The sequence below is a fragment of the Acomys minous genome (assembly GCF_964271855.1).
Source record: "Acomys minous genome assembly, chromosome: 2".
Lineage (NCBI taxonomy): Eukaryota > Metazoa > Chordata > Mammalia > Rodentia > Muridae > Acomys > Acomys minous.
Window position 1 is genome coordinate 21,892,696 of NC_140484.1, and position 25,410 is coordinate 21,918,105.

Genomic DNA, 25,410 nt, shown 5'->3' on the forward strand with positions numbered 1-25,410 from the left:
TGATGTAATATTCAGAATGGAGGGAGGGCTGAGAGCCAGAGTCTGAGTGTATGCACGCCCTGCGAGGAAATACAACTTCTCCACTCTCAGGTGGGGGTTGAGGTGGGGAATTACCCTTGAGTTATATTAACTTGGCCTCTAATTGTTTGGGTCGTTTGAATTGTTCTGGTCTCATTAAGTATATCATGGTTTCTAAGTCGACAATTAAAGCCCCTCAGCTAGTCACACTTTCAGTTAAGTGATCATAAGAAAAAGCAGTGAACAGAACCTAGGATACTGATGTGCAAAGACCATAGTTTCAAGAGAGTGATGATACGGGGGGGGGGGGGGCAGGGGGGCAGAATATCAGAGTCCCCCAGAGGGTGACACCTTCAAAGAAGAGGCACCTACCTCTAGGAATGGCAGTGTTTGTTAATGTTGGTGTTCTACTTTCCTTCCTGTGTCTGTTAATATCAAGAAAACCTAAGTATAGAGTCCTTAACCCTGTTTCCTGGGGTGGGGGAGAGGTGGGAGGAGGTAGAGGGTAGGTGGTAGTGGCAGGGTTTTCAAATATTTATACAGAAGTGTGGAGGCCAGAGGTCAGCTTCACATATTGTTCCTCCGAGGGTACGCAGTTCCTCATTCCTTGAGGCAGGGTCTCTCTCTCTCTCTCTCTCTCTCTCTCTCTCTCTCTCTCTCTCTCTCTCTCTCTGACCTGGAACTTGCTAATTAGGTTAGGCTGGCTGACCTGTACGTCTGCCTGTCTCTGCCTCACCAACTCTGGGGTTACAAGTGTACAGTTCTGTGCCTGGCTTTTTATGGGCATGTTGGGGAATCAAACTCAGATTCACAGGCCTTCCCAGCACTTCACTCCACTGACTGAGTTATCTCCCTCACTCCGCATCTCTGTTTCTGATGGGCAACTTCCATCCATCCCTTCAGGGTTTTATGGTCCCCGAGTAGGGTAGAATGTCTGAGGTGAAAGGTCTCATGCTTCTGGATGAGAAGGGGCTTCCAGAAGGAAGGGGAGAGCTGGTCAGTAGTATCTGCTTGGGAGACCAGCTAAGGTTTCAGGGCCTGTGACAGGTTGGCTTGAGATGATGCTGAGATCACAGGGAGACATTTTTGTGTGTTGTTGATCACAGTATTTAGTTTTAGATATTGCCCAGAACACATCAGACATCACTTTTGTTATTAGTGTTATTTTTAAACCTTCACAACAACACTAGGAAGTAAATACTGTTGTTCGTGTCCTACAGATGAAGAAGCCAGAACTCAGAGAGGTTAAGTACGGTAAGCTGTCATGTGGTAGAACCAAGCTACCACATGGTAGGACTAGGCTTGTCTGGCTGGCTCCCTGGCTACCACCCTATATTGCTCCTGGCAGCTTTGTGAGCTACACAACCACTGAGTGCTTTGTACTCTGTTAAGTGACAGTGCTACTTCACAAAAATGTGGCAAGTGTGTACTTACTTCTTTCTAAAGGCAGAGCTCAAGCCCTTGCTGTTGTTCAGGAGCTCATCCTAGCTCTGTGGGTTTTTATTTATTTATTTATTTATTTTATGTATGTGAGTAGACTATCTTCATGTATGCCTGCAGGCCAGAAGAGGGCATCAGATCACATTATAGATGGTTGTGAGCCATCATGTGGCTTCTGGGAATTGAACTCAGGACCTCTGAAAGAGCAGCCAATGAGTGCTCCTAACCGCTGAGCCATCTCTCCAGCCCTAGCTACGTGTTCTTAACCCACATGTGAGGAAAGAAAGACCTGCAAAGGCAGAGAAGTCAGAAGCCACCCAAAAATGTTCCATCTCTGCTCTTTTGTCACATGTCAACCAGCTGTATGGCCTTGGTCAATCCATTTCTCTTTCTGGCTCTCAATTACATCCCGATGGGCTCTAGAGTTTTTGCAGCATAAACGCCTCCTGGTCCTCTCCTCCTCCTCTCCACCCCATCCTTCTCATCCCCCTCTTTTGGTGCTAGGAACTGAACCTAGGGCCTTGCACAATCTAAGCCCACATGCCGCTGCCAAGCTACACCCTCAGTCTTTCAGGCTGCATTTTTTTTTTTTTTGGCAATACATGACGGAGTATATGCATCATGTACTGTTTTGATCCAGTATGATGATGACAATAAATTCTCCTATTAGGGTTTGCATTTAGGAGATGAGAAATTCTCACCTGGTCAGGAAGTGTTACTGCCCTCATTACACAGATGAGCAAATTGAAGATCAGGGGAAATAACTGACTACATAGTGTGACGGACTTGGAAAAGAGAGAGTGGAGCCAGGCCTGACAGGTTCTAAATTGCCCATTGTCCCCTCTTGTCCACCCCCCTGCCCCCCCCCCCCGCCCGACCCAAATCTTGTTAGAACAACTCTGAGAGACCAACTTGGGAAGTTTCTTCTGAAACCATATGTTCAATTTTAGTCTACGGTTGTGGACATGTGGACAAGGTATGGTCCTGCCCTTCCAAGGATCCCAAACTATCAGGCAGGAGGGAGGAGAGAGAAGACTGGACAGAGTGTTACCATAGAGAGAAAACCACCTGGGGAGTCAGTAAGAAATGACTTCAAAACGACACAAATGACTGCTAATTGGCTCAGCGGTGGTAAATATCCTATCTCAAAGAGTGGATGCAATTTTGGCTCATAGGCAAGTCAATCAGAGCCAACACTGGAGAACAAAGTGGGTCATCAAACCGGTGATACCATTTTTGGTCACAATGCTAGGTGTGGCTATAAAATAAAACCCAGTGAGATGGCTTTTCCCATGTGGTTCAGAGCAGCTGCAAAGGCAGTTCTAAAAGGGCGAGTCCAAAAACTGTTTCAAGCAAGGACATCATCCCCAGGCTAAAGGTGGAGCCAGCCAGAGAGACTAGGAGGACCTGGCTTCCTGGGCATAGCACCTACCCATGCTGGAAGCAAAGGTCCTCAGTCCTCCCTCCCTCCTAAGCATTCTATGGGTAGCTCTGACCAACTTGCTCAGGGTCCTTGCATGAGGGTGGTGCTGACAGGTCCTCAATAAATATTTTTTGACAGACTGAGATAATTTTGAGAGTGTACATTCTACATTGTTGTTGGTTTTGTTTTGCTTTTGTCATGTTCTTTAGTCACACGGAGACACATCTGCATGATGAAGCAGAGCATTGTGACCAAACTAAGACTGTACCTACCAGCTTATCTTCAGCCAGGCCATAGGTGATCCACTTGGCCATGACTGTCCACTCGAGTGTCCTTCCTACATGGCCAGTTCTGCATTCGGAGCTAAGAAGGACAAGCATGGGGCATCTGCCTAAGATGCTACTACATAGGATCTGGTTAAAGGGGATGTCTGGTTCTTCCATTACTGCCAACCCTGGGACCTAGGCACCCCCTGGAGAATGTTTCTACACATCAATAGACATATAGAGTGTCCTGTAGCCAGCACAGCATTCTAACATACCTACATCTGCAAGAGTTTGGGATGCCCCAGCAAGCAAAGGCCTACCACCTAGATACCACAGGATGGGATGATATCTCTGAAAGCCCAAAGACACCTCAGACCAGCAGAACCACAGCAGATCAGAGCAGGTCTCGGGACATTCAGGCCAGCAAGGGTCACTCAGACCTCTGCAGGCACCAGCGGTTCCATGTTCCTTTTTTCTCTTTGTTCTTAGTAGTTGGCTTCTGGTTGGTTTACTAATTAGACATGAAACAAGCCAATACCTTCCTGCTACCATGATCTCAAAGAATAAGAGAATACGGAAGAATCTAAAGGGAATCCTCCCCTCCTAGTCAACTCCCCTGGAAGGAGATGGTATCTTAATGGCTGAAAATCCTTGCTGAGCCCCTTAAGCTGCCTCACTGTCTTCATTTTCAAATAAAAACAATTACAGCATTCCTAGACATAAAGTTGTTGAATGTAAGCATGTGCATAAAAAGCTAAGCACCATACCCCAGCACAGGGTAGGCCCCTGGTAATCTGGTTGTTATTATAATCTTCCTGGAAAGAGAAAATACACCAGATTATGGGTGCAGATGACATTAGAGAGCTGAGTTTCTGCTTTGACTTACAGGGTCACTCGGCAGGAATGATCTATCCCATTTACGCCACAAAAGAATTTGGTGTGGTGTCTATATTAAAGTACATAAAGAACATCTATTTCTAAGACAGATGTTGAGGCCTGAGTTGTTTGAGAAAACCTGCGATTGGGGACCACTGAGTTTAACCCCGACGTACTTAGCAGATGGAATACTAAGCTAAACAACCCAACGTGTATCACTGACACTGTGCATCTGGAAACAATGTCAGGATTCATTCAGAAATGCAGATGTTGTTCTTGGCACCAGATTTATAAGCTGAGAGTCTCCGGTACCAGGGTAACATAATGAGCTGCCCCCCTAAACCTGTCTTTGGTAAAAGACACCGAACCATCTTTACCTTTGCCCACACGAACACAGACTGTTAGCTCAGTGACCTGTTCTTGAATATAATATCCTGCAGGGCCTAGGGGACACTTGTCTGAGGACAGAGACTCAGCTTCCTGTCCAGTGCTTATCCTTTGGGTTTTGTTTTGTTGAGACAGGGTCTCTCTGCATAGCCCTGGTTGTCCTGGAACTCTATGTAGACCAGGCTGGTCTTGAACTTAAGAGATCTGTCAGCCTGTGCTTCCCCAGTGCTGGGATTAAAGGCGTGCACCACCATTCACAGCTCTGACTATGGATGGTAGAGGCTGCTTGTACAAACACACTTCTTACCCTTAAAGTCCAACTTAACGAGGCTGTATATTTTCCCTGTTTCTAGGCTTCAAAGCTTCCTCCATATCCCACCGAGTTCTGAGCGCCTTGGCCCACAGCATCCTTCATGCTACACTTCTGCTACAAAGGCAGAGTTTGAACACTGCGGATGGACTCTTCAGTTCCCTGGGCACAGTGAAAGTCAGGTAGGTAGAAACAAGGCTGTCAACCAGTCGCATTAGCACCTGGGCTCTGCTTAAGAAACACATTCTGAGGGCAACGTTTGGTGAATATCGTACAAACTGTACTTGGGTTTTGTCTATTTGGTTTTGGAGACATAATCCCAGGAGATTATAGGTGGGAGCCACCACATGTAGTTTGTATGTGATTATTCTGAAGTTTTAAGGTGGCTAGCTAGAATTTTTTTTTCAAGACAGGGTTTCTCTGTGTAGCCTTGGCAGTCCTTGACTCACTTTGTAGATCAGGCTGTCCCCAAACTCACATAGATCCACCTACATCTCCCTCCCCAAGCGCTGGGATTACAGGCATGCACCACTGTGCCTGTCTGAAAGACTGTCTTAAAATGGAGACAGTTATTTAATTGTGGTATCCTAATGATGGCATCAAAACAAAACTCCCAAAATATATCCTCATTCCATATGTATTGGCCAAATGCTTTCAGTATGTCATTGGACACTAGGGTAGCCATGACAAGGTCAGAAAGAAGAGCAAGGGACAAAGGTGGTGAACACATGGATTGCCCTGGCCACTGGCTTCGTCCTCTCTGCTAGAGACTAACCCTGGGCAAAAGGCTTAACTTCCCTGGCCCCGTGGGACATTAAGTGTGATAGTGTTGGTAGAGTGCTCAGAAACACGACAGGCACATGGGATGAGCTCAGTAAAAATCAGCTAACAAAGACAGCAGATCCCCTATTTTTAGATATGAGAATACCAACTCATGGGATATCAGAATACGGACTTACAGGTAACTAGTAATGCTGAATGTCCTTAATATAAATTACACACCGTTAAACATATGAGGCAGTTTTCTACATATAACATAATTCTGTTTTGTCCAATATACACTTTTCTGGGCTGGGAGAGAAGCTCAGTGAGGGCAGGTACTTTTCAGGTATGCCTGAGGCCCTTGGTTTAAGGCTGCCAAGAAGCAGCATGTATGTGCATGCGTGCACACGCGTGTGTATGTGTAACATTACTTTTTTTACTTATAACTTAATATTTTTGAATTTTATTTTACATATACAAGTGCTTGCCTGTATGTTTGCATGTGCATCATGTGTATACCCTGGAACTGAAGTTACAGACCATTGTAAACTGGCAACTGAACCCATGTTCTCCTTAAGAGCAGCCAAAGCTCTTATCTGCTGAGCTATCTCTTCAGTCTCTTTTCTTACAGTTTTAAATTATAGTCCTCGATTAGGTCAGAGAATCAAAAAGCCACCAACCCAAAGTTTCAGCCTTTTTATTTCACACAGAATTGCTGTTGTGTATTTGTTCCCTGGTTTCCCACTGGCTTTCCCACAGTGGTCTGCAGTTTCCTGTGGATAAATTGTGCACTGCTTTTGCTAAATTTATTCCTAAGTATTTAGTTATTTTTGATGATGTTGGTCATGGAACTAAAAACGTACCCCCCTAAAATGTCATTTCTAGGTAGTCCATGGATAGAGCCTACAGCTGTAGCTATTACGCCTGTTACTCCAGTCAGTGATTTTTGCAGATAGGCAGGATGAATAACGTTCATTCCCAAAACACATTATGAGCACCTGTTGCTTTGGGTACTGTTCGGGGGTAAAGAAAAAAGAATTTTCCCTCAAGGTGCTGGGGTTTGGGTAGAACAGTTCAGTCCATGCAAAATCTCTGCCCACCACTGAGAAGACCCTGGTGAGCACAGCCCACCCACAGCCTAGTGTCCCGAACATTCTCTCTGGTCCCCGAATCAGGGCCTGCTGGGCATTCCCTTAGCAGCTACTCCATTTCCATCTCATGGCCGCTGTCAATTGTGCAGCTGGACAGCTTTCCTTTGCTCCAGTTGCTAGGAAGCTTAAGGCCATGTTATGGTCAAACTCCAGAACAACTCCAAGCAAGAATCATTAATTTATCACATTTGTTTTCCTTCTGCCCCAATTTTACCATCTTTATGTTGGTCTACCTTGCTTTATGCACATCTTTGTAAGCCACCTCAGCTTTTTCTAATGAACAGAAGCTGAAAAGCATGTGAGGGAAGGGAGGGAGGGAGGGATGAAGGGAGGGAGGGAGGGAGGGATGAAGGGAAAGAAGGAAGACATTTCAGTTACTTTCTCAGAATATTAACTTCTATGAAGATCCACTGTTTCTGAGTTTCCACTGAAATGTGATTACATTACCTGAGCAAATGCTTACACCATCTGGAATAAGAGCTATTCGACACTTACATGGGTTCTCTGATCTACTCTTGGCAGGTCTAAACTAAACAAAGTCTATTAGCTTTGCTGAGACTCCCTGGAAGTGCTTCTCTGGCATCACTTCAGTAACATTTCCTTCCCTTATTTGCAGCAGAGAAGCTGGGCACAAGCAGGCAAGGTGGGAAGGGTTAGCCCCTCCCAAGGCAGCAGTGTCCAGGAGGCAGAAGCAGCTGAATTCTGGCACCACTCAGACTCTGTTACTGACCCACTCACTGGCTGTGTGGTTCTGCAGTGCCATTCCAGTCAAGCTGTCTGTAAAGCTGAGGAACATTCACATTGCTGTGACTGATGTGGTGAGGTTAGGTGAGCGTTAGCACATGCCTGAGGACATGTGTATTTAATACTAATGTTGGAGATACCGGACAGTGCAATAAGACAAGAAAAAGAAACAAGCAACTCATACAAATACAGCAAAGGCAGAAATACAGCCAATCAATTTGGGAATCAAGGTTAAAATAAATTATGTTTCTATCCAACTAGAAAAGTACATTCCAGATGAATGAAAAATTGAGACATGAAAAGGCAAACTTTAAAAATGTTCTTAGAATAGCTGCATTGCTGCAGGATAAGGCAGAAATTCTTCAGTAAGATATATATAAAATAAATGCCATAAAGGAAAAAGTAAATGAATTAGATCACAATACACACACACACACACACACACACACACACACACACACACACACACACAAAGATAAGAAACAAGTTATGGTCTAGAAGTAGCTACCTGAAGTACACATAGCAGGTAAAGAAATAACCGAAATATGCAGATAGTTTTACAAACCAAATAGTAAAAACAATCAAATAGATAATGGATGAATAGACAATTTGCTGAAGCCATGTAGCCAATAAATATGAAAAATGTTCAACCTTACTGGTAATCAGGGGAAAACAATCAAAAAGGAGACTGTGTTTCCCACCTGCAAGCAGAGTAAAAATGTTATTTTCTACCCTAATCTGCTTATGGACCTTCCAATAACCCATCTAGCAACTGTCTGCATAGTAGTTTCCTCTGATGGGAGAGAGAAGGGTGCGGGCCGGGCCTCCTATCATCTTTGTATCATTGCTATTTCCTTCAAGGTCGTGTTTGGTTTTTGGTTTGGGTTTTTGTTTTTTTTTTTGGGGGGGGGGGTTTGCTTGTTTGTTTGTTTGTTTTTTGAGAAACATGGAAAACATTGACACTTGCAAGTCTAGGCAGTGATTCTTGCCTGTTTGTCCTAAGTTTCTCTTTGTTTCCCCAGTAGGCTCAAAAATTCACAATGAGTAAACACAAGCAAACTACAACAAAAAAACCAAAATAACAACCTTATGTGTAGCGAAGTGCCTATAAATGTCAGTTTTCTTGTTTTTGTTGTTGTTATTGTTGTTACTGTTGCTGTTGTTGTTGTTTTTGAGTGTGCTGGCTAGGGCAAGCATGAGAGGAACCAAAGTGCCCCGTAGAACAGTGTGATGGCCAGTAGAAGGGACAGAAGACTAATGTGAGGAGACGCTTTAGGGAAATCTTTGGTCATTATTAATGATCATTAAGATCAAGCCGAATGGTAGAGGAGAAAGTTGAGAATCCAGAGATAGTCAGAACTTTCTTGTTCACTCCTCACACAGAGACTTACCGGAGCTTTGAAATATTGGGATTGGGGGGGGCGGGGTCAGTCTGGGAGCATCTGGATGTCACAGCATGTCCAATCCCAAAGGACAGACCTGTGGAATAATTACAGCTGATAGTTGATCTTAGTGAAGGGAAGAGGTATGCTGGTCTGGGAAGCCTTCTACTATACGTAGGAACCAAAGGGAAGCACCAGATTAAAGAGGTGCTACCAGGAAGAGAATTTAAAGAAGGGATCAAAGCAGTGATTTTGTGTCTTCCTTAAAAACCAAGAGCCCAACATGACTCACAAGGCTGAAGAGCCCATGGTAGGAAATGTAAAACCAAAGAAGCAAAGAGATAGCAGGAGAACTGAGCTAGCCTGTACACACATCACACCTGGTATTCCTGGTCACTGAGCTAAAGTCAGCAGTTGTTTGACACTTGCTTGAATTGCTTGTTTGAAAACACATTAGTAGACTGAGTTTCAAGACAAAGTCGAGGTGAGGCAGTCAAGACTCTGCTGGAGAGAGGAATTCCCCTTGGTCATGGTTTCTGAAGAAATCTCTAGAGCTAGGAGGCAGTGGAACGGAAAACATGATGCCAGTGGGCATCTCAGAACCAACCTAGGGACATGTTTCTGGGACACGACTTCAGTCTAGGTCTACACGCACAAACGTGCGCGCGCGTGCGCACACACACACACACACACACACACACACACACAGAGAGAGAGAGAGAGAGAGAGAGAGAGAGAGAGAGGGAGGGAGGGAGATATCAGAGATTCCACTTGGCCTGGGGAAAGAATTTTAAATTTCTCTGGAAAGTTCTTGGACTCATTCTGCTGTACAGAACTGAAGATAATATTTTTTACACCTTCATCTTTCTTAATGGAAACTGACAGTGCCAACAGCTTCTTGGGAGAAAACCAAGAGAAATAAATATGTCTGGAAGCTTTCCATAATATCACATCAAATGCAGGTTCTAGGGAGGACACTGATGTGTTCTCATTTCAATAACGCTTGGCACTGGAGCCTCTGGTGGCAGAGATTTGTGACCTCAGGCTTGCTCCAATGACTTTTAGTACTGTGATTTAAAAAAATCTCTACCCCACTCATGTGAGATTTGCCAATTTCCCGAGAGTGCAAGTGCCATCTCTGGAAAGAAAATCCAGCTTGAAATAATTTTTACTTAAGGTTAATAGCCACTAGTATAGAAATACTGAAGCTGTCTGCCCAGTGGTGAGTGTTTCGGAAGTCACAGGTAGGGATGCAAAACTACAGAGTGGGGCTCTGACTTGTCCCAGGTAGGTTTCTTACCCAAGTCTGTACCCAAAAATCTCATTTTCTTAAAAATAAAAGACTATCTCCTGGAGAAGTCAGAAAGTTGTGAAAGCCAGACTTAGGGATTATTTTTATTAAATATGAAACATAAGAAGTATTCAGTATGTCCTAGGCCTTGCCACCATTTTAAATAAGAAAGAGGTGGTTTTCAGGTGTCATGTGTGGAGTTTTTGAGGGGGCTCATTTGCATGGAAAAACCACAAGACAAAGGCAAGAATGGAGACCTGAAAAGACTACCATCACCTTCTAAATGTCAGATTAAACTCATCTTCAAAGGGTGATTATTCCATTTGTTTATTGTAGTGTTGGGGACCTAATCCAGGGCCTTGCACATGCTAAGTGGGTACTCTACCACTAAGCTAGGTCCCCAGCCCAAAGGGAGTTTTGAATGCTGAGAAGAAAAATCACTGAGGTCACCGGTGTGTGCTCATTCCTACACAGGAGGTTTCTAGGGACTGAATCCTGTGTATCACTGCAATATTAAATTCCTGGGGTAAATGCCTCAATATAAATTGACTTATCCCATAATAGTGTTTATCAAAATCTTCAAAATCTCCAAAATTTGCTTATCAGATTTTTAAAAATCAGGTAGGGATTGGTTCTATATATTGTCTAACACTCCTATGAGAGGCAGAGATGACAACCTATGGCCAAATACATTAATGTTTTAAATTATGCTTAAATTTATTTAAAGTAATAAAGGAGACCTGTAAGCTTGCACATTAAAAGGGGTAAAGACTAAAGAGGCCTGTATCAGTTCTAATTAAGGGCTGCCACCATAACACATGTTTACTGTGAACTTTAAAAACCTCTGTTTCTAGTTCTTTTGATCTGGAAACTTGATGAGAGATCGAGTATGTAATATTATTTTTTATTGCCATTATCGTTATTGTTACTGTATATGTGTGTGAACATATGTGCATGTGTGTGTGTGTGTGTGTGTGTGTGTGTGTGTGTGTGTGTGTGCACTACAGAGTGTATGTTGAGGTCAGGGACAATGTTTTGGAGTGGGTTGCAGGGCTCACACTCAGAAGGTGAGCTTGTGCAGGAACCACCTCTTTCTGTCAAGCCACTCAACAGCCCAAGCATTCCCTCCCCTCTCCCATTTAAAATGAAGTCTTTATTCACAGACAATTTATCTTTGCATCTTCATATTCCAGAAATAAAGACTCAAAGAGTACAAAACTGTGAGGTCATGTTTACTGCAATATTGGTTTGTCTGTCACTGCCCTGGAAACAATATTTTCATACAATCAGTCTCAAAGCAGATGAATGCAGGACACAAAGTCTCCACTGTCAAATTCTGCATCCTTTGGAAAGAGTGGGACTCCTGGGCAAAGGTTCTTCAACCTCTGCAGTGGGGATCAGGGTTGGAAATCCTTAGTTGTAGGGAATGGACCCGCATATATCATGATTAGCAACTGGCCTCTGCTCACTGTACATGAGTAAATAGCACCTACCAGCCCAGTCGTGACCAAAAATGTCTCCAGATGTTGCCATGTGTCAACTAGGGAAAAAACCACCTGAGCTGAAAGGAGCCAGCTAGCACTAATAAAACTCATGGGTAGCTCAAACGTACTTGTAGGAGGTAAGCAGAATGAAGCTCATATAATGTGGATTATATAGAGCAGTATACAGTAAATATAAATGTATAGAAAAATTGAGAATCTGCGTAAAGCACTACTCAGGAATAACCTGGACGGTGAGATCATGAGGACCTGATGTCCTCTTAATCTTTATCCATTCATACGTCCTTTTAATTGTTTTATTTTCAAAACCATACTTCCTAGAAATAAACACAATATACAAACTGATGGTAAGAGCAACAGTGGCTTAAAACTGAGGGGAAAGCCTTTGAAGATGGTGTTGGTCAGGACAAAAAGAGCCCCCACTCAGCTGTCCAGCAAAGCCCACATCTGCCAAAGGCAGCTGCTCCAGACGCCCTGGCCTCTAAGAGGTTAAAACCATCATCAGACGGTGAGGCTGGGGGATTGCTTCAGGTTTGAGTATGATAACCCCAAATGTAGCTCTAGACTTGTGGGGATTTTCTTTCTTTTCTTCTCTCCTTCCTTTCCCTCTGAGGAAGAGACTAAAGCAATCCTCAGCTGAAACATTCAGTTCTATTTCCACCTACTGGCAGGAAAAAAGACAACAGTGTACTGGGCTTCAGAAGAGGCAGCAGGACCCTCAGATATGCAGTTCCTGCTGGTGACTCTTTTATGGGCCTCTCCTGGGCAGGAATGGTAGCAGTTTAGTATGTAGGTAGAGAAATGTAGGCCCTATGGTCTGAAAGATGCTAATTCCACCCTCAGATTTGACCACTGATCAGCAGGTGACGTCAAGCTTCCTGTTCATCCTCCCTGAACAGCTGTTTCCTCTCCCATAAAGTCAAATCCTAATGCCTCTATTTCATAGTGCTGCTGGGAAAAACATGGACATGAGTGAGTATTCAGCTTGACTCAGGAAAGGAACGTTGACTCTTCTTGATACACAGTAAGGGCACTGACTTCCACCCAGTTATAACAACATGGAACCACGAGGCGAAAGGTGATAATTCAGAGGAAGGAACTTTGACAGTAGGATACAGGCTCAGTGCGGCCCTTCACCCCAGGTCATGATGCAGGCCCCTCAACATGCCCATCCTCTCCCACTTCACTCAGGAAAGAGGATATCAGCTGCTGTCCTGACAGAGATGCCAACATATTTGTCCCATGACATGCATGTTTCCAGTCAGAGGCTCCAAGTACTTCCTTTACTCAAATGAAGGTGGGCCCTGCTGGAAACATCTGAGTACCAATCTGTTGTCGCTACAAGAGACAGAGCCAGCATTATAGTAAGAAGGAGTCGTCACCTTTCCACACGAATGGCTCCCCAAATCCAGATATGGATTTGCCACCTAATTTTACACCAATTATATTTTCTCACATAAAGCAACATGAACAGCAATGCCTGGGAAGAGAAGGAAAGCTCTATCTGCCCAGTGCTGAAATGATTTGCTGTTGCCATGTGTTATTAGCGTCTGACATTGGGAAAGGATGCAACTGATGTCCACAGCATGATGGACAATGATGAAACAGGCTCAGGCTGCCCTGTAGGGGCTCTGAGTCTAGCTGGAGAGGAGGTCAGGTCCCCAACTCCTCAGCACCCTAAAGGAGTATGAAACATCACACTGCAGCACCTGGGGGAAAGGCAGACCTCGGAAAGCTGAGGAGGGTGTTTAGGAAAGAGCTTGTGTGGAAAATTCTGCTCTGGTTTTTCTTATTAATGTTTTTTAAGTTTTAAAAACCATTATTTGATGAGATGAGGAGAGGGGATAGGAGAGGGAGAGGGAAGGGAGATGGAGGGGGAGGGGCAGGGAGATGGAGGGGGAGGGGGAGGGAGAGGGAGAGAAATCAGGGAAACATATGCCACAGTGTGTACGCAGAGGTTAGTGGGCAACCTGTGAGAGTCATTTGTCTCCTTCCAGCAACTGAGGCCGGATTTCAAACTCAACTTGCGCATGCCCACTAAACCATCTTGCCAGCCTTGTTCCAGTTCTTGAAAGATAAGAACTAAGCCAAGAGAAGAAAGGAGAAGGCAAGACAAAGACTCACGGGGGACAAGAACAGAGCCTGGGAACCAGCCATCAGGGCGACCTAAAGGAAAGCAGCATGTACACCAGACCTGAGGTTGTCAAGGGATAAATTTTCTACTTGATAAGGAAGGACTGAAAATTGTTAATATAATTGGCATACTGAAATGTATTCTTCGGGAAAATCAATGCTAAGTTCTGAAAAATGGAGCTGATCGATGCAAAATTGCAGTCTGAGGGAGCGAAGCAATTAGCTTTGGGTAAATGGGCTGAACGTCATCTGCTAAAGAAGATCACTGTAGAGCGGATATGTTAGGAGACTGTATGATAACATAGGTGAACAATTATAATAATGCTGTTATATTTTTTCCCCATTTTTCATTCAATAATGTGGCACATAAAATGGCTTCGCTTCAAGCAAAACATGACCAAGATGACTAAAGCTGTATGTCAGCTCCGGTGCATAGGTAAACCTATCAGGGACACAGCGTGATGAAGCACTTTCAGGTCACATCTGAATTCATCAGCACAATGGTGTTATGATTTATTCTAATAATATCTGCTATGGGTGAGGTGGGCAGAAAGGTGACTGAATTAACAGTCAGCTAGCTCCTCGCTATTGAGTAGTGGAAATTTCTGATGTTTTTGTCCTTTTCATGGTCCCTTACCCACTCTTTCTGTATTCCTCTCTCCCCTAGGCACACCTCCCTTTCTGGCCTCCTCCTGTCCATCATCCAAGAGTTAAGACAAGACCTGCTTTCCTTGAAGGCGTTCAGGACAAGTTCCGCTTGACTTCAGACACACCGTGCACACAGCGACAAGTCAGTTGTATGCAAATAAGACCATATTTGCTCATAGAAAGTGTAATATAAATATTGGCTGGTATCCTAAGCTAATGCATGGAAATTAAAGGAACACTATGAGAAAATCATACTGTTCATTTAAAGATAAACTATGATGAATGCCTAGGGTAAAGGGAGCTCTGCTGAGAAAATGCTCAGGGTTGTGAGTGGAACTGGACAAGGAGGGAAGAAGATGGAACCGGGAAAGTTGGGGGTTCTCTGGAGTGGGAAGTAAAGAAAGGAGAGGACTGTGGGTACCACCTAACAGAAGAGACTCTATACCTGGAAATGTCAGGGTGGTTGGGGTTACATCCTGAGGGAAGGTGAGTAGTAATTGCCTCCATGGTCCTTCACCATGTCCACACTGCTAGCCAATGTTCCTGTGCAGGGAAAGGGACACTTTTATGGAGAGCTCAAAGAGGAGGGTCACCTCCTGGCACTGGGCCATATTTACCCAGCCTTTGTTACTCCATAAAAAATGGGGACAAAAATACTTACTGCAACTCTAGAAATTCAATATAACAAAACCAATACAAATGAGTGACATTGTTGATGCTACAGAGGAAAAAACACTTCACTTATTTATTAATAAGCAAATAGTAACAAATGGAAATGTAGGGCGATGTCTGGAGAGTTTCTAAGCTTTCTTCACAAACTCAGACATCTGTAGGATTCACACAGATATAAAAATGTGGTGTGGGGAAAGTGGTATGAAGGGAAATTGTGGAGACTAAGGGTCCTATCAAGTTCAAGAACAAAACTGAATAATAGCATCAAGATCAAAGGAGCAACACACTTCAGTCTCGGAGCCCGTTCTACAGATGAGGAAATTGAGGAAGAGAGTTTTAGCCTTGTGCCCAAGGGATGAAAGCAGTAATGTCACACCAAGGTAGAAGCTCCCATGCCCTGATTAACGCTGGAGCACAGCTCTTCTTCTTAGTCATATTCCTTCACGTTGGCTCTTCAATGAAATAACTGGATAACATAGACCAGAGGCAGAAGCAGGAAGGTAAGAGTTAGTGTCCTGGAGAGAGGATGGAGAGGGCACGGGTGATAACAAATAGGAAAGATCAGGTGGCCAAGCCCTATGACAACATTCTGTGGTCTGGAGTCAAGAGTGGGAGCAGAGAGAAAGAAAAGAACCAGACTCTAGCCATGGCAGCACTTCTAGCCCTGTAGACCTGTGCACAGGGCTTGCCCCTCTATATGCTGGCCTCAGAGGCCTTAGTTTCACACATTTGACAGAGTAAGTGAGCTATCTGGTCTGGGCAAGCTGTTCAGCCTCCCTGCACGTCACTGGATTCACCATGGAACGGACATGGGAACATGCCCTCCTAGATTCGTGGGCAAGACTAAGTGGCACGGGTGTGGAGTGTTTGGTAGGGTGTCTGGCATGTAGCGTGTACAAGGTCGCCATCGTGAGGAAAGCACTGCTGACAGCCAGTGTGATCAAAGAAGGCTTACTGAAATAGGAAGTCCTAGGGACAGGCAGGAGTGCATTTTAAAAGAGAAAGGAGGTTGAGGGTAGAGAGGGACAGGAGATGGGAGGATGGCGCTTAGCAACACTGAAGCAATACAGAACCCCGAATCTCCACATGTGAAGACCCAGATGGAAGCCTCCTCAGTCAAGGCAAGTAGCAGGAGCAGTTGGGGTAATGTTCAAAAAAGAATTTATCTGTGCCATGGTGTGACCTGCTGAGAACACTGGGAAGGCATTACTAACAGACAAGTACCTAGGCACCTAGACCCTGCACTGAAAGGTGATAGAAGAAACAAGTGAATGCCAGCTGTGGCGCATTTCTTTCATGAGATGGGGGTCTCAACGTATCACAGGGTGGTCTGAAGATCAATGATCCTCCTGCCTTGGTCTTCTGGGCTCTGGCTTATCAGAGTATATAACCAGGCCTGCCTTTGTTGGTATTAATTTTTGGCAGGTGAGAGCCCTGGCTGTCTTGGAATGTATTCTGTAGACCAGGCTGGCCTAGAACTCAGAGGTCCTCCTGCCTCTGCCTCCCAAGTGCTGGTATTAAAGGTGTGTGCTACCGCTGCCACCAGGCTGGTATTCTTTTTTGGCGGTGGATGTTGGGGGGTGTTTTGAGACACGGTTTCTCTGTGTAACAGCCCTGTTGTCCTGGACTCACTTTGTAGACCAGGCTGGCCTTGAGCTCACAGAGATCCACCTGACTGCCTCCCAAGTGCTAGGACTAAAGGTATGTGTCACCACTGCCCTGCTCAGGCTGGTGTTCTTAACACAGTCAATGAGCATACATTTGTTGGGACAAAGAGGGAAACTGACCTCCCCTAACAACAAAATAAGCACCTCACACTTTGTGTTTAAAAATAAGAACAGCCTTCCTTCCTTCCTTCCTTCCTTTTTTTTTTCAAAGGGAAGGTCATGTAGCCCAGGCTGGCCTCAAATTGGATAGATTTGCAAGGCTGGCTTTGTATACAGTCTTCTGCTCCCCATTTCCCAAGTGCTGGGATTACAGGGCTGTCCCACCATGCTTAGTGCTGGGATGACAAGTGTGTCTGCCACACTTGGTGCTGGCTGGGATTGAAGGTGTGTCCAATCACACTCAGCTCAAAACCAAGACACATCTGATTAATTTTCTATCAGCTTTTCCAGCCAGGCATCCTGGTTGCTTGAAAATTAGGTAAGTGGCCTGAGGACATAGCTCAGTTTACAGAGTACTAGTCTAGCATGCACAAAGCCTGGCATGTTTGATCCCTGGCGCCACATGTATCTGGCACACATGCCTGTAATCCCAGAACTTGGTAGCTGATTACAGGAAAATCAGAAGTTCGGGATTGTCTTCTGCTACATTGTGAGTTTGAGGCCACCTTATCTCAAAAAAAAAGTTCAGTTAGATAAGAAGATAATTTATTATCATGCCATGAATATTTCAGTTTCACAGCTCACATCCATTCGATAGATTGGGGCTGAAGCCTGTGGCTGCACAGTTCCTCCATCCTTAGGGACTGGCTTGCTCTGGAAGGCATGCTTTTACATAGTTCTTACTTGAAAAAAGTGTCTTACAAGAGGAAGAACAGATTCCCCCTTCTTGGTCATTTTAGCGTTGCCATGGAATGCTGAATTAAGCAGAACTTCCTTTCTAGTCCATTTGGACCCTGAGACCCAGATATGGTTTCTACTCTGCCCTTGATTGGATCCTATTTTACACCTCGGAAGACATGCTTCTCCATCACGGTCCTCTGAATAATGGGTCTGGGGGATGCATTCAACATCCAAACTACAGGATCTCCGTTGGGTTTTGCAGAAAGTTTGACATTTGTTGGGTGAATAAGAGCAGGGTGGGCGTCCCGCACACTGGAGGCTGTTTGAGCAAAGAGACAGAACAAAGTTGTAAGCAAAGAGCCATCCCAGGGGTGCAGGAGTCTCCACAGAGACTACAGTGAAGGGTCAAAGTGGGAGAAGCACTGGTTAGAAACCATACTACATAACTTCTGTTTGTATGTTCTCCCTCCTTCAAGATGCAAACCCCGCCCCGTCTGCTGCTCCATGAGCTGGAGACCAACAGGCCAGCCTCCACAAAGCTCTGTTGCCCACATGGCTGAGGACACTGACAGGAGCCCAGAGGGAGGAAGCGGTGAAGGAGAATTTTGTTTTCTCTGCTTGTTCCCATCACTTGCTGTACATTGCAGGCCTCTCTGCACTATTTAAAGTCAGCTTTCTCTCTAGACAAGAAACCGTTCCTCTTCAGCCCCCTGGTGCCAGCCTTGGGACACTGCCCTGACCCTCATTTGTGTCCTACATACTGCCACACCTCGATAAATATCCTGTTTATTAAATACTCTTCAAATCCTCCATTCCGATGTTCCATGTGTGCCCTGCTTTGAATATGGAACAGGGAATTATGAGAGCATTTTGAACACTGCTTTCAGACTTGTAGTTGGGAGGACAGTTGATGGAAAGAAAGATCAAAGGCAGATCTTTATGAATAGCACTTCCCAAAAGGCAAGGGGGCTTGCTCAATATATGGATTCCAAAGACTGGAATAAGACCACCTTTTAAATCAGGACTGTGGGGTCTCACAGTTATCTGGGAATGCTGAGCAGTGTGCTTGTCAGTATCCAGACAATACGTGAGTTGCGGAAGGGTGTGGAAGGATGCAGATGCAGAGAGAGGCGGTTTTGCATTAAGAAAACCAAAGAACAATTTTTCTTTGCAGGATGTAAAAAGGAAGGCAAAGGAATTGTGGAAGCAGGAGGCATAGCCACATACTGAAACTGAAGTGAAAACTAAAGGATGCAGGGCTAGAGTGATACAGTTTTTAATTACTCACTGTTGGGCTTGGGATAGAAACTGATGGCAAGGGACTTTTTCAGACTTCTCAGAACTTGTCTCAGAACTTCTTGCCTCGGAACTGAGACGAGACTGGGAACTGTGTGGCATCTAAGGACTTCTGTCATTTGTCTCCAACAGTGCTCTGCAGCCTTGTACGGAACTGGAAAAGAAAGCCACTTGATGGATTCCTTACGAGAAGGTTGCAGGCTGGTACAATGGGAAGAAGTGGGCCCTGGGTTGTGACTGAGCGCACAGGAGCAGGGGAGAAGCAGTGAGGAAATGAGAGGGGCCTCCAGGGGAGGGGATGCTGTCCTTGGTCCTGAATCAGAGCTGTGCCCAAGAGCATGGCCATTGGACTGTGAAGTTGGGAGTGGGTTGGGAGGAATTTCCCTACCTTCCCATAATGCTTCCACCATTCTAGAATGAGGATATTGAGAGATCACTCTTCCAGATGCACAATATGAAACATATCCTGAATAGGGGGCCTGCAAGCTTCATATAACCACTTGTAAGGATGTAATTCCAACAGTCACAACCATTACTTAGGAAATTAATCAAGAAAAAGTATTCTCTTAGAGAGAAATTTTCATATCCTGAAGTTTGTGCTAGTTGCAAAGGACCAAGACTTTCTTTTAAAGACAGAGAAAGTCTATTGCTAAGTTAGATCTTTGTTTTCTTTTGAACAGAACACCAGAAGTTTCCATATATCATCCCTCCTTTTCCCTCTCCAACTCCTGTTCAGCTTGTAGGTGCTCTTTGCACAGGTTCACATTCTGTACACACTGGCCTTTGAGGCATCTTCTCTTCTCTTCTCTTCTCGCTTTTTGTTATTATGCACTTAGATTCTCTCTCAGCTAGCTGGAGTTCCACCCTTTTCGAAAAAAATTTTTAAAAAACCAAAGAAACAGAATACTGAAATGTAGACACATGCTTCAGTAGGTCAAAGGAAGAGGGAAAGCTTCACACATTAGTGTTTATGTCACAGTGTTATCTAGAAAGTCCTCCCCAGGCAGAAAGGAATGCTGCCTCAAAGACTGCAGCAGCTGAAGGAGCCTCCCCATAGATAAGCATCTCTAGGCTTGGTCCATAGTTTCCATAGCAGCCAACTATCCTCTCCATGGTTCAGGCTGGCTGGTCTTTTCTCAAAGGGTCACAAACTCTAATTAATTTTAAAAAGCGCTCATTAGAGGCCTTCTTTTATCTTGTAAGGTCCTAACAAAGTTCTGATTCACAGAGATAACTAAGCATGGTTTGCTGTCTTTGAAGAACGCACAATGTCGTGAGGAATGTACACAGTGCAGCAAGCTTTCTGCCTGACACCTGACCAAAACACACAGAAAGGCCAGATGTGGTGGCTCACACTTGAATAAAATGGCTGTCATGAGTTCCAGGCTGGTCTGGGCTATAAAAGGAGTTCTAACGCAGCCTAAGCTATAGTGTGATTGTCTCAAAGCAGCAACAGCAAAGCACAGTGAGACATGGGGAGCAAATTTTTGTTTTGATATGTTAATCTAGAACAGGAGATGAGAACTCAAGGGCCATGCCTCTTATCTAAAAAGAAATGAAAGCAGTGATCACATGAAAGTCAATGTGTAATACCCAAAGCCAAAAGAAATCCAGGCATGGGTATGGATCTTGGATTAGAAAATAAAGTTGTTACCCGAGCTAGCAAGTGTCAGAAATGAAGAGTGGTCCCAGAGCCATGAGATCATGGAGACAGAGAAGGGTACAGTGCAGCCATGCAGTGTAACCCAAGGGTCTGGGGTGAGAGACATGGGTAATAAAACAGAAAATCACATTTCAGTGATCAGAGGAGACAAAGTTCCAGAATTCATGTCAAGTAAAGACAAAGGTTGAAGGAGAAATGGGGTGACGAATAAGATCATGACAACTGACCTTAAAAGGCAAGCTAGAAGACCTAAGAATGAACTGCTTCCCTGAGGATTGCTGAGCAGGGATTGTAGCCATGGGTGTCACATGCTCCCAGGAAAGAACAAGGGATAAGAAAAATTTTCAGATCATTCTTTAAGGAAGTTACAGACAAGATCATGAAAATCATTGTCTTCTCACAGTGGGCAATACTTGGATCCTGACAGGAAAGATCACGCTACAGCTCAAGAGCCCTTCGCTTCCTACTGTGATGACTTTCAAAGTTCCTCCCCCTACACACACACTTCAAGAAGCAAGAGCATGCCACAGGCAAATCATACAGCGGTGGCCCACACTCAGCACTCCTCCTGCTTGCACTTATTTAATCTCTACCACATCCATTTGTATTTGTGGAAGCTTCATGCTTACTGCTCAGCTCACTTTCTCCACTCTTGCATATTTCAGGACTCAAACCAGGGAAGGGTGCAGCATCCACAGTGGGCCAGGTCCTCCCACATCAAATAACTCAATCAAAAGGGTTCCCCCACAGATGTGCCCACAGACCACTATGATCTAGACCGCCCCTCGTGGAAACTCTTGTCCTTTCAGGAGATTCTATATTGTTGCGTTGACAATTTAAACGAATGATCATACTAACTGGCTTCTGATCTCATCAATATCATCATTCTGAATTAGAGACAAGGCAAAGGTAATTTTTATAGGGACATAAATGTGTGGTGTATAGAAACACACAGGGCAAAGCCAATAGCCACGGTGTAAAGAAAAAAATCAAGGCTCAATCAAGTGAATGCTGCAGCCTCCAGCTGGGTTCTCATTCACTTCTCAACTCCCTCACTTACTTGCCTCACTACTCTTATTTCTTCCTATACCTCTGGCTTTTGTTCAGCCCATGCTGTCCACTTCAGGACCTTTGTACATGATGCTCTACCTGGAACACACCATGCTCTCCCATCCAATCCCCCTTGACTCAACAGCTGCCACTGATGTTCCTAATAACGCAGAAACCTCACTATTACTACTTCTTCATTTGCTTGTTTGTTGTCTTTGTTTTTTGAGGTAGAGTCTCTCAATATACCCCAGGCTAGCTTGGAACTCACTGTATAGAGCAGGCTAGCTTTGAACTCACAGAGATATGTCTACCTCTTTATCCTGAATACTGGGTTTAAAGGCTTGTACCACCTATGTATCCGGCTCTATACTAAGTATTAGTCTAAGATGAGCAATGCGCTATGGCAACACTACAGCAAGGATTTTATCCTGTGACAGTCACGGGGAAGTGGCCATTCAGCTATCTACTCTCAAGAAGCCAAACACTCACCTTTCCCAGAGCAGGCAGGACTTCCACAGAGAGAGACAGTGGGATTCAAGATGTCTACCATCAAGAACAACAGGGCCACACAAGAGAGGAGCAGAGCAGGAGGAAGTGATGAGGAAGGGAGGCAGACATGTAGGCGGTGCTGCCAGAAGACTAGGCATTTGAAAAAAAGGGGCAGATGCAGAGGGTAAATAGGAGGAGTCCAGGTGGGAAGAGACCTGGGAACCTGTTTGGGGTCTGGGCTGAAGGGAGTAGGAGGGAGAGTCTGTATGCAGAGACCAGAGAAGAAAGGAGAGTGACATAGCGGGGAGAAAGAGGGAGATGGGAAAGGAAAGGAAGGAGGACACTGGGGAAGGCGGGCGTTAGGAGGTCTGGAAACAGCAATGCATGATTTTGTGAGGTTCAGAAGGGCAGAGTCGGGAGTCCTGCGGTGATTCATGTACTTTCCTGGAACCTGATGTGTTGCCAAGATCTGCTGGAGGACACCGTGGTCTGGAGAGTGAATTCAGAAATGACTGACTGTGTTGTTTGGCAGCCAACTCAAAATCTGGGAAGGATCTTCCAGAGGTGGAAGGTGGACACCAGCCTGCAGAAGCCCAAGACACTCAGATTTTCCAACTTTCTACTTCAAGTCTAAGAAAGATGTCATTGCAATCTATAGAAAAGCCGAGAAATCAGTAGCCAACACACATTTACTATTTCATATCTACAAGGCACAGTAGGAATTAGGATGAGCTCTGCAAATTTTCATTTAATTCCCCCATCAGTGTGATCAGTTGGATGCAAGATGTGTAACTATTCAACAAAATACTCACAGAAGTCATCTCATAAGCAAGACACTTGGGACCCAAACTCAAGCCATCCAAGTCCAGTGCCTATGCCATGTGCCCGCAGCTCAAAATGACAAAAGCTAAGCTACAAGCACTCTGTGTATTAAGTAGCATCACAACTTTGTTAACTGTTCTATTGCTTACAACTCTGAGACCTGTTCCTCCAAGGTCAAGAAATCTGTACAAAGGCATGTGGCCATTAATAGGCTGGGAGGCTGGGCCTGGATTTCAGATTGGTTGGCCTGCCAGTAACTGGATGGTGGCGGGCACACGCCTCTATTCCCAGTACTCAGGAGGCTGAGGAAGGCAGATCTCTGAGTTAAAGGGCAGCCTAGTCTACAGAGCTTGTTGGAGGACAGCCAAGGCTACACAGAAAACCCCTGTCTCAAAAAACCAAAAAAAGAAAAAAGAGAAGAAGGAGGAGGGGGGAGGAGGAGGAAGAAGAGGAAGAGGAAGAGGAAGAAGAAGAAGAAGAAGAAGAAGAAGAAGAAGAAGAAAAGAAAAGAAAAGAAAAGAGCTGAGAGGTGTGGCTCATTCCTTTAATATCAGCACTCAGGAGACAGAAGTAGGTGAGTTTCTGTAAGTTCAAGGCCAGTCTGGTCTATAGACTGAGTTCCAAGACAGCCAGAGCCACACAGTGAAACCCTGTCTCAACAAAACAAAAGCACTCTGCTCCTAATTGTTACACTAACTCTATCACATGACTGTCCCTCCAGATGGTGATGACATGGGAGTCTGGTAAAACTAAGAAGTATCCTCTATAATTTAGCTTTTAATGTGCTACAACTTAGAAACCACTGGGAGTTGGAGAAGTAGTTCAGTGGGCGGGGCCCTTGCCTAGTGTGTATTGGGGTGATGTGGGCCAACTCCCCTGGCCATCTCCCTTGGTGTCCTCACTTGTTTTCATCTTCTCTGTTACCTCTTCTACAGTACCCTCCTCCCTGTCCTGGTCTCCATGTCTAGTCTGTCCCTCCTAGTTAGCCTAGTCTCCAATTCAACTCAATTGCCAGCACCAGAAAAACAAATGAGCAAATAAGTAAACAAGATATGGACGTTTTGTCTGCATGTGTGTCTGTGTACCACATGTGTGTTTAGTGCCCTCAGATCCCATGGGGGCCGGGGTTATAGGTGGTTGTGAATTTTCATGTAGGTTCTGGAAATTGAACCCCGGTCCTCAGGAAGAAGTAGTGCTCTTAACTCCTGAGCCCTCTCTCCAACCCCAGGACTGTCTTCTTGATAGCAATTATAAAAGCTCACTTCTCATTGGATAATGATTTTTTCTCAACTGAAGAAAACACAGCTATATTATTTCTATGAGTGTAACCTCAGTCTTACAAAACTAGTTTCTTGCGCTTGTCTCAGGGAGAAGGTAAAGTAGCCCAGCCCAAAACAAAATCTGAAAACAGGTTTTGCTTGTATCGTGCCACCCAAACATCTAGTACCCTTATCTATGACTTCCTCTCCATCCAAACTTCAGAGGCAAGTTCTCCACCATTCCCTCAGTGACAAAGCAAAAGAACACAGAAATTTCATAAAAGCTGAAAAGGGGCAGAAAAAAATTAGTCTAAATCTGGTAATTGTACCCAGGTTCATGCTAGCATTAATGCAACCCAGCTGCAAAAAATATTTCCTGCTTTGCGATCAGAGAGTCCAAGAGTTCAATATGAATTCACTAATCCTTGTAATTTTCTTGTAAGGCAAGCCACAGAGTACTCATTTCTTCAAGGCACAAGGAAATGAAGTCTTGCCAAGTTCAGAGAACTGAGACACAGACACTTAAAGTGAGGGCGTCTTATTTCTGATGCCCTCCTTTATTCTTTGTGCTTATTATTTTACAAATCACTTCAACTTCAAACATTTCTGTCTGTTGTGGACTTTATCTAGCTGCGTTTCCAAGAGTGATGATGACAATGACGATGACGTAATCCCTCTTCATGGAGTACTTACTGGGTGCCAAGTGTTAAGCTAGCACACATATCGCCACTCAAGACTTACAACCACATTAGGAAAGAAATAGCATGGCTACCTCCTCTGCACAGGGCTGAAGCTTACACAAGCAATGGGACTTGACTAAGCCCAACATACACTGACCCTTGATTTTAAAGCTATGCTGCCTCTGACACATACCCAAGCTCTGACCTACATACTTCATACAGTCGTTAAGAGCATGAAAATAAGAGAAAGAACCACAAGGATACTGATTTTTACTTGCCTTTTCAAAAAGGCAGACAAAATGCACCAACAGCCTTTGCACTACAACTCAATGTAGTTTAAGCAAACCCAGTCACCTCTTCAACATCCATAAAAAAGCAAGTAGCAGTCAATGAACACTCAAGTGCTTAAGTTAAAACAGGGACCATTGATTATATTGACACCAAAAAATTGAGTGAATAAAATGGAGCTAGGAAAGCAATATAAAAATCAAACATTTTGGCAATAAAATAAACCCACCTTGAAAAAGATGGAAGTGTTAAATGACGTAGTCAGACAGTTGTTCACCTAGTACAACAGCAAACTAGTATATAAGATTAGCCTCCAGTGCAAAGAGCTCCAATACAAGAAGCAACGTGTCA

The 25,410-nt window shown here is 44.5% G+C and overlaps 1 protein-coding gene across 2 annotated transcripts in view; it reads right to left on the bottom strand.

Annotated features, from left to right (window-relative positions):
• The window catches only part of PLCE1 (phospholipase C epsilon 1), a 284,075-nt gene that overhangs the window by 194,015 nt on the left and 64,650 nt on the right, over positions 1 to 25,410 (bottom strand). The gene's annotated exons all lie outside the window — the stretch shown is intronic.